The sequence below is a fragment of the Charadrius vociferus genome, unplaced genomic scaffold (genome assembly GCF_000708025.1).
Source record: "Charadrius vociferus isolate BGI_N301 unplaced genomic scaffold, ASM70802v2 scaffold500, whole genome shotgun sequence".
In the NCBI taxonomy this organism is placed as follows: domain Eukaryota; kingdom Metazoa; phylum Chordata; class Aves; order Charadriiformes; family Charadriidae; genus Charadrius; species Charadrius vociferus.
In genome coordinates, this window is record NW_009646402.1 from 241,581 (window position 1) to 251,459 (window position 9,879).

Genomic DNA, 9,879 nt, shown 5'->3' on the forward strand with positions numbered 1-9,879 from the left:
GAAGGGGGATCTGAGCTGCACAACGCTGAAGACGTGGGCAGACTCTCCGTGCAGCTGTAGGATGGTGAGAGACCTTGCTGCCCCTCATCTACAGCACACTGAGTGACACCTGCCTCTCTACAGAGCCCTGGGAACTCCCCCGGTGGCCGCCTTTGCTGTGAAAGTGACTTTCTAGTCCTAACTTCTGCTTCTATTTCTCACTCTTGCTTATGCGAATGTTAGGTCACTCCTTCAAAGTACTGTAATAGTTTTCTGAGCTGTGACTTCCCTCTACAAAAGCCGTGCTCACTCTTCTCTGGTACCTCTCATCCCAGGATTTTCTGATGCTGACTGTGCACTGAAAGCGGTAGGTGACACCTCCCAGGAACGTGCCCAAAGGCATCTTGGCACAGATGTAGAATATTTGCATCTTAAACAGGCAAAGCTGGAGACGTGTCTTAGCTCTTCACAGCAGGTAAGACTTGAAAGAAATGTAAGAAGACAGATTTTTCCAAAAATGACTGTTGCCCAATTTACTGTAAAAAGACATTTAGTTTATAGAAAGTACACTTTATATATACAGCAGTTGTAACACACATACTTGTTTATATATACACACTATCTAAAGAATATATCAAAAAAAGTCAACCAGGCCTACAAAACCACTGTGTTACAAGTAGTTGTGGAAGTGCAGCTGAAACCATGGTCCTGCAAACTCTATCCTTTCCTTTTGAAGCCCCAAACCCTTGGACTTCGTATTTGTTTCCGTTTGTTTTCTATAAGTTTTCTAAAATGAGATCCAGACTATATGAAGTTTCCCTCGCTATAGCTGGATATCTATTTCATACACGGTGAACTGAGGCAGAAAAAGAGCGAATGAATCCCTGAAGGTCACACAGGCCACGCAAGGCAGCAGGCGTGGAAGAGGGTTCACATTTTCAGGCTCAGGTTAATGCTAAGCATAGGACCATGCCGCTTCCCCAAGTTAGGGCTAATGTCATCTCCAATATCGGTAACAAAGGGGACAAAGGCATTTCAAAAGGCTGATTATTTCTCTCCAGTCCTATTCAAACTAGCTTTGTGAGTACAATCTCATGATTGTGAACATGCACAGTGCTTCATGGCTTCTGAGGGAAAAAACGTTTTTTGCCTCGGGGCTATTTAAGCAGAAAGAGAAATGTCTCCCAGTGTTAGCAAACAGTCTGTCTTAGTCAAATGAATCACTCATATACGGTCATAAGCAGGACAGATGTGTTGTAATCACTGCTTAATAATTGCTTTCAGATCAAATAATGTTCAAGAGATTACCACATCTGTAAGATGCTCTAAATAAAAGTACAGGACATTTTGTACAGACTGATTTAGAAAAGCAGGCTGTTTTTTTTATAGGGACAGCAACTTTGTGTTATATTACTGATGCACAGCAAGGCAGAATCTACTTTTTAAGCACAAGAGCAATATAAATCATCTCAGTGCTCTCATGATTGTAATCTTATTAGCTAAGCCTTCCTTCAACATGGTCTTTGATTTAGAAAGCACCTGTAAAGCTGTTTGTGCCTTTTGCGGATCCTCCCCCGTTCCTCCTGGATGATGTTTATCATTCTGCACATGTGTGCTGCGAGCATCAGTTGAATTATTTCCCCTGATTGTCTGAAAACGTCTCATCACAGTCCAGAATCAAATTAAGCATCCTGCATATGCTCATTTCTGTAAGACTCATGTTGAGTTTGGGGACTAACTGGCTACAAAAGCATCCACACAATAACCAGAGGATCAGCAGGTTTCAGCTCTGTGATCGTTTCGTTTCGTTTGGTTTGTTTTTCTTCCCTCTCTCCCCCTGCTCTTTAGAAACAGGTGGTATTTATCTAAGCAGCCTGCACTGGGCAGCTGGCTGATGGGTTCCTCCAGCTGGACATCTCCTCTACATTTAGTTCAACCACACCTGCTTCAGATAGCAAACAAGAGGTGTTTTTATCTTCTGTATCTGGAGGAAAAGGGGGGCTGTGTGAGATGGGGGGGAGGAGGAGGGGAGGAAGAGGAGGGTGAAAAATCCTCAGCCAATCACACCTCTTTCAGCTGTAATATTTTGTGATGTTTGCAGAGCCCATCTGGTCTTTTACCAGAGAAAAAAAAAAAAGGAAGTTCAAGGGCTTTTTCTTTTGCTCTGTTACACTACTCTCTTTAACACAGTTATTTCATTATCTCTTGCTATCATTTGATCAGATTTATCTTCCATTAAAACTTCCTTTCCCTTGAAGTAGACAGTGACATGAGAATGCATGCCTTTCCAAGCCTTTATTGTTCTGAATTAAGAAATGGTAGAATAGTCTCATGAAAGATTAATGACTTCCCGTAAGCATCTTTGTACCTGAGGACAAGCAATTACAAAAATATGTCCAAAAGAAAACAAGAAAGGATATTAGGCTGTATTGGCCAGGTATTTCTTGGCAGACAGCAAGCTTAGCTTGTTATACTGCCAGCAGATTTAGAGCTAAGGCAACTTCTGTCTTGACCCCATGTATCATATTTTGTTTTGTGCATTAGTAGCAATGTTGTCCTTGCAAGAAAAATTGACACTCTACAGGTATTTTCCTTGATGCTTCATTGTACTTCAGTTCCCGTTTATGTGCTAGTACCCGTTTCTGAGAGGCAGCTCTCTGGTCAAAACTAACACTTTAGGACTGAAAGCAAAATATATATTTTTTCAGAGGCTATTTCATGATTACCGATTCTTGTTTTCTTTCCTATTTTTTTTTTTCTTGTGCAGGGAATTTTCATAAGGTTTGGTTTGGGCTCACAAAAAGAGTTAAGGCAAGAATCTTTAAGATTGCCTAAACCTTAAATAGCCTCTGATCCTCTAACTACTGAAGTGAACATTCATCATTTGACAGGCTTTCTGTCACAGCCTTTGAGAGAGGCTGGAAACCAAAAAGCCTCCTGTTTCCCTGAAAAGAACACCAACACTGCAGTGTGGACTGGTTGCAGCTTCTCTGTTTATCCCTCCAGTCTGTTGCGATTAGACAGAAATCCTGATGACAAAATATTGTCGAGCATCAGACTTAAATGTATAAAAGCCAGCAGAGTAGAGGCTCTTTACCACATTCTCACCTTGGCCCACCATCTCAGGAAGGGCAGTGCAGATGCCGGTGGGATCACCTCTGTGACCGTCAGGTAAAGCCTTTGGCAGGCACAGCCTTTGCGTGGAACTGCTGGACTGGAGGAACTCCTGTAAAATCCCCACTGGAGGATCAGCTTGTAATGACACTGGACCTGCTTCTGAAAGCTAAAGGATGATCCTACAGCCTGCCCGAAAATGTGGGATTTGACTGGGTTTAGCCATGATGCATTTGGTTTCCCTGGCTAGATCCTCAACACTATGGTTATTTGAGCAAAAATGGCTAATCTATGTAAAATTACTGAATTTCATCCTTTTCCCCAGTAAATCCAGTAAATCAGGATTTACAGATTCTACGAGCTCAGCTGGGAACCTGGACAAGCACATTCCTTGGGGACCAATGTTTCATTAAGTCTGAGATTTTTCAGTGAACTGTACTATAACATCTCTCCTTTGAAGAAGGTGCTATTTCCTGCAGATGGGTGTAATACAGCCTACACAACCTCTTTTTTTCGTGAATATATAGAATATGCTGATAATATAGGACTGGTATAGTATCGTCTATTTTGACATCAAAGCAGTTTTAGCAGTGAGTGGACCAGATGGGAAAAGGCTGTTACTCACCAGAGAGTAAAGGTGTGTTACAATCGCTTTTGTAATATCAGCATAACAAACCAAGATGAGCCAAAGCAGTACAAGTAAAAGTGCATTATTCATTTTTATTCAACCAGAGTTCCTTGAGTAAAAACATAACCTGCGCTTAATGTGCTCTAGAGGAACAAGCAACATTGGTAGTAAAACTATCTTTTGTTTCAATGGATGAGTTTTTTGTTTCAGCCAATTGCCCCACAGTTGCTCTGCTAAAACGTGAGACTGAAGGGTACATATCTTTGAAAATACAGCAGGCACATGGAGATACATCAGTTTCTTAAATCCGAAAGAAGTAATGGCTACTCTGCTATGGTTAGAAAAGGATACTTATACTTCATCAAGAACTTCTTGTGAGATTTTCTCCTGATCTGTGAAGGTTATATTGGACGGGCTTACTGCACCTTAAAACAAAAAAAAAAAAAAAAAAGAAAGAAAAAAAAAGCATAAATCTATTTTTATAAGTAAGTGACACCTTAACTGACACTGTTAAAACCACCTAAACTGGGTTAACCAGAGGGACTATTGTACACTGCTGAAAGTGATAGACCTAAATGAGGCAAAAAGAATAAATGACAATGAAATTAAAATTATTAGAAAAGGAGGGGAAAAGCCCTTATAAATGCTGAAATATGTGGAAATTAATCCACCATTTTGACTCGAGTTATGGACCAATTATTTTGACCCATAATAATTCTGACATATGATGGCCTTATAAAAACCTGCCGTTGTTCCTAGCTGGGTTAGCCACTTTTCCCACCTCCAGTTTTCTGCAGTGGATTTATGTGAATAGGAACTTTTTTTCTTTAGAATGAGGATCACGCAGTCGTTGCCCACATGCGTCAGCACAGTAAGGCAGACATGCAGGAGACTATAAAATTAAGACTGGTGAGCAGAGGATGGCGTAGTCAAGGCAGAAACAACCTGTGCAGTGAACTCAGTAAGATGGGAGAGCAATTGCAGGATATGAGCCCGTGGCTAGCTTAGAGAATACCCCCTTACACAACGGTATATTGACTTCAGTGTGCTGGATTTGCAGTCATTGGTCTCTAACCTTATCTTGGTGGCCTGCGAAATATGCTGAGAGCTCATGGAGTGTCAGCTGCCCCAAAAGAGTGGGGGTGCTGCTGAAAGATATTCTTACTTCTCTAACTTCATGTGGCGTCCTTGTAAAATATGCGTGGACTGAGTTCCCGCTAATCCTATTATTTGAAGCAAAAAGGAAAACATTACTAAATGTTACAGTAGGGGAAGATCCCAGTTTTCAGGACTTTGAGAAAACTCGCAGATCATCTTCTCGTATATAGTGCTTTGCTTTTTATGTGATCTTATTACCTTCTGTTTTATTCTCAACTCCAGATAACTTGCTTACTGTATTTTGTTTGGCAGTATCAAATCTGGTTTGTTTTCTGCTAACTGTTCCTCATTGCAGTTATCATAATTTTCTCAACTGTTTAGTTCAGGTTGGTTTTTATTTTTAATATCTCTTACTCGCAGGAAAAACTCTAAGCCAAATCAATTCTCTTCCCCCTGAATTCAAATTCTGTTGCCTGAAGAACTGTAATGATACTGGATAGGATAATTTTCTGTACAGCTTTTGGTGTATCAAAAATCTTCTGTGACAGTGAATGCAGAAGTGAACTGCAGCATACAGAGAAAACATAAGGAACTGCTCTTTATGCAAGATCATTCCAAGAAAGCTGGGACAAGCCTGAGCCAGTTGTCTTATCCATTTTGATGTCAGGTGAAAGGAAGACTAGCATGAACATAAATATATTAAAAATGTGAGTGTTTAAAGTTACTGTTTGGAGGGAAAGCATGAAAGTGTCTTCAGTTTCTAATTTCTACATGCATCATTACTGCTGTGGAAGCATGGCACGCTCCAGCCAGTAGCCCTGATTGACTGAAATACTCATATTGAGCCTTGACTCACTGCATGTAGGTCTTTCAACAATGGGATTTAACATTCTGACCTAACATTTGATGTATTAATCCTAATTTTATGCTGATACTAAGACTCTCCGCTGTATTAAATCAACCTGGGTTAATTCCGAATTATATCTCTCCCACCCACCATCAATAGGTCCACTGTTTGTTTCCGCCAGAACTGACCACCCACTTTTATGAGAATCTGCAGCGAATTAGAAAATCTGTCATTGCTGGAGGAGCCGGACAGCTAGGACATGGCCTGTCATTCCTTCCACACAATACACACCCTTTGTCTGCTATCTCTTAAACTAACCTGACATAACTTAGCCTCCCGGTCAATGGTATCTTTATTCTCTCCCAAGGAATGCTTCGTTCACCAGCGTTATTAAGAAATTTCTGGACAATGTTTAGTGGCTGCGCAATCATCCAAGGTTCTATTAAAAAGCCATCTGGGTAATTAATAGCACATTTGTTCTCAGCCTCCTCCCAATTTGTCCATTAGTGGAATAAAAGCACAGGACAAAGGGTAATGTGGTTAAGTTATATTTTACAAGAATTCTCCAGGAAGTTGAAAACACATGATAGTTTTCCAAAGATACGTATGTTTATGGGCACTCTAAGAGAGAGGCAAAACTGCATAAGCCAGGGGCTCTTAATCGGGCTTCTCCCTCGGATGGACTATTGACGGCGCGCTGCCTTGCATTGACGCTCTCCAGCCTGAGGTGGGGAGGGTGTGTGAATGGTCTCCTTCATCTCAATTCAATTACAGCTGATAAAACCGATTCCAAGATCCACGTCAGGGCACCACATCAAAAACAGCACGAATGACTTTTATACTCTTTCACCTGATATTTGAGGGCTTTTCTGAGGTTTCTTTTTAATGTTTCCTCTTGAAAGCGGGATTGCAGCCTCAGGCTGCACTCTCTGAGTTGGTTTTATTCTTTCCCTTTCATTTGGTCTTTCTTTTTCTTCTTAAAAGCACCTGAAGAAGAAACACTTTAGGATTTTAGAAGTTTGTTGTTAAAATTAAGAAATACTTCACTTGAGCTTGGATTTTTAGTCCTTTTATTCCTTTTTTAACTCCAGTAAGGAAGATAGTTACTATTATTTTGTGCCTGTTGGCACAGAGAAAAGCCAAGTCTGTATCTTTTAAGCTACTATGAAATGAACTATTGCTAAATAGCTACACTTCAGCAGCAGGGATCTCTCTTGTACCACAGACAATTAAAACTCTTGTTTGCGTGTACTCAGTTATAACTGGGTGTAGGGCCAGGGCTGGTGTAAACTCGGTGATGAGCTCAATAGGACCGTGACTATTTACGCCAGGAGTGGATCTGGGCTCTCAAGAAAATCAGCCTGAAATTCATCAGCCAGTCAGATTTTTCATATAAACTACATCGATTAAAAGTTTCATTGTGGATGAAATGTGATTTTTCATTAAAAAAGCACCCGCTTTCTGTGGAAATTTTTGTTTCTTGGGTTTGAAAAATGGAATTTCTGAAAACCAAGACTTATTTATTTGCCTATATTGTCTCAGAGACTCATGGGGATTATATTTCTGTTGTTTTATTTGTCTTTGCGGGCTGTGCACTGCAGGGAAAAATGCAACTCCCCAATGAATCATGATATAACATTGTCAAGGTTCACCATTTCATGGAAATTGCAGGGCAGATTCAGAGAGCCTATCTAGACAGTGTGTTGTGTTCATGCTTTACACAAGCAGTTTGATGTACAGGGCACCACGCCAGGGGTTTGGAAACCACCAGCCTCCCCTTTTCTTGATTTTGATTTTAATTTTTTCGGGGTGAGGGTGCTGGTTTGTTTTTTTTCTGTTGTTTTTCTTTTAGCAGATTTCCTGGTAGGTACAGCCACTCAGTGTCATTCATGCTTTTTTGGAGCATGCTTTCCTTTCTTACTGTTTTTTCATTTTCCGCACTGACAGCAACTCTCCTTTGTCTAGTATTTTAGCAGATAAATACGGATCAATAACAAGCAGTGTGTGAAATTACCATTTTCACCATATCTGCTGAATTGTTGCAGCTAATGGGATTTCCACCCGGGTGACAAGGAGTCATTCTTTATAATTCTGTTCTCCAAACAGCAAACAGGGCTTTTTATTGATATGATTTTGTTTGCAAAACAGTTTTCCATTGAAAAATGGAAATCTTTCCTGTTTTCTATTCAGCCCTAGTCTAGGAGATAAAAGACTAAGTCCCATAGACAGCTTTTTCCCACCTTCGTGGAGAGTGTTGGGATTTCAGCCTGGATTTTGGCCAAAGCAAAGAGGGTGCAGAGCACAGAAGCAACACAACACACACAGAGTGGGGTTTTAATTTACTTTGCACTCCAAAGCTTCCCCCCACCACTTGTGTAAAGTAGCTCTTTCCACAGCAGTATAAATATTTGTTGACACTTCACAGCCTCAAGTGCCTGTAAGAACATTGCGTTTATAAAGTAAGTGCTCTGTAAATACTCGAAGGACTTACGGTCGACATGCCTAACCATGCAGCACCCATATTTAAATTTTGTTTGCATGCTGTAGACCTACCAGCTTCAGTAGTGCTCTCAGTAAAGTTCGCCAAAGCCCTTCACATTTAACTTTAATTCTGAGAGTAATCTCATTAAAATTAACAACGGGCTTGTAATTCCGCAGATTCTGATGGACCTGCAGCTGCCTTGCTATTGCCACAGCAGGCAGCAGGCTCGCCAATCTTTTTGGCATGGCACGGCTTCTCCTACACAAATTGTTCCTTAACTTCTTGGTTCCGTATGTCACACTGATGAATTCCTTAGTGCCATACTGGGTACCAGTGCCTCTCTGGGTACTATTTCTCTTGCCCGTGCTGTAGAAAGCATAGCAGCTCACCCCACATGTGGCCCTGGGAACCCAAGCGCATTTGCTGGCTTTCTTGTGTGAGAGCACAGAAATTAGGGAGCACATACATGCTTCTTCATACGTCCTAAATGAAAAGGGGCAAGATGACCATGCGGAGGAAGAAAGGACAACGGTACCACTGAATTGGGTTAAAAGCCTAAAATCCCTCACTAAAAGGCATATGTGGTAGAAAAACAGTTCAGAAAGGTTTCCACCACAGTCCCCCAGCTCAATGCTTCCATGGATCCCAGCTATCACATTCCCAACCTCAGGACCCTTCTGGGCAGTCCCTCCAGAGTTGCCAGTGACACTCATTCATCAGTTGCAGATGCCCCTCTTTATGCCTAAGTTAGCCTGTATGGGAGAAGCCTATCATCTTAGAATAGTATTTAGGTCTACGTCTGTGTATGCTATTGGTGTAAAAATCCACTGAATCTCTGAATCCGTAAGTGATGCTGGTTGTAACTGGTGCTTACACAAAATGACTGAACCCGTTCTGTCTCAAGTTTTAACCTGCTAGGCTAAACACCTATTATTTTTGTTCACCCTTTCCCTTTGGGTTTTGCTTCTTCAGTGTCTCTCATATGAAGGCCTCCCTGCAAGGGATTTACAGAAATGATTTGTCATGGGCCTTAACTGAGCTGCAAAAAAATATTTTTAAGACTTGTTTTAGACCCTTGTTCAACGTGTACTGATGTTCAAGTGCTAGGTAACTTCTCCGGCTTGGTCTACAAGCTCAGACAGAAGACTTTCTAGAGAAACTGGAATTCTTCTGGATCAGAAGCCAGGCATGCTGTGTTTCATTGAGGAGAGCGGGGCATTTCTTGTGTGTCTTGGCTGAGCTGCCTTGAACAAATTGGCTCACTTGCACCTGAGGTTTTTAACTGAACTCAGGAAATTTTGATTGCATGGATGCATTAGGTACAAGACAAAAATGACTGATTTTGCAGGTCACACAGCAGGAAGTTTTCATTCTGTGCCTGCCGTGTTTTAGTTGCACCATCCATTTCCACAATAATATAGAATTTTGTGTTTGTTTTTGTTTGTGAGGCTGTGTACTGGAAGAAGACTGATTGACCCTAAGCTACTTACATAAGATATTTTTATCCCATTGACTTTCTGACAAATGAAGGCTGCCTTCTATAAAACTTAAAAGCAGTGCAAGCTGAACTGTTTCTGACCTGTACTTGACCTATTCAGCTTCATCTGCTCCTGACAGACTTTTCAACAGTGAGCTCACAAAACTCTCTTTTTTTGCATTACTCTTGAATAAAGCTGTTAGGCTATTTTTTTTTTCTTCACTGTTTTAGTTTCATTGAGCTTTGTCTTTTAT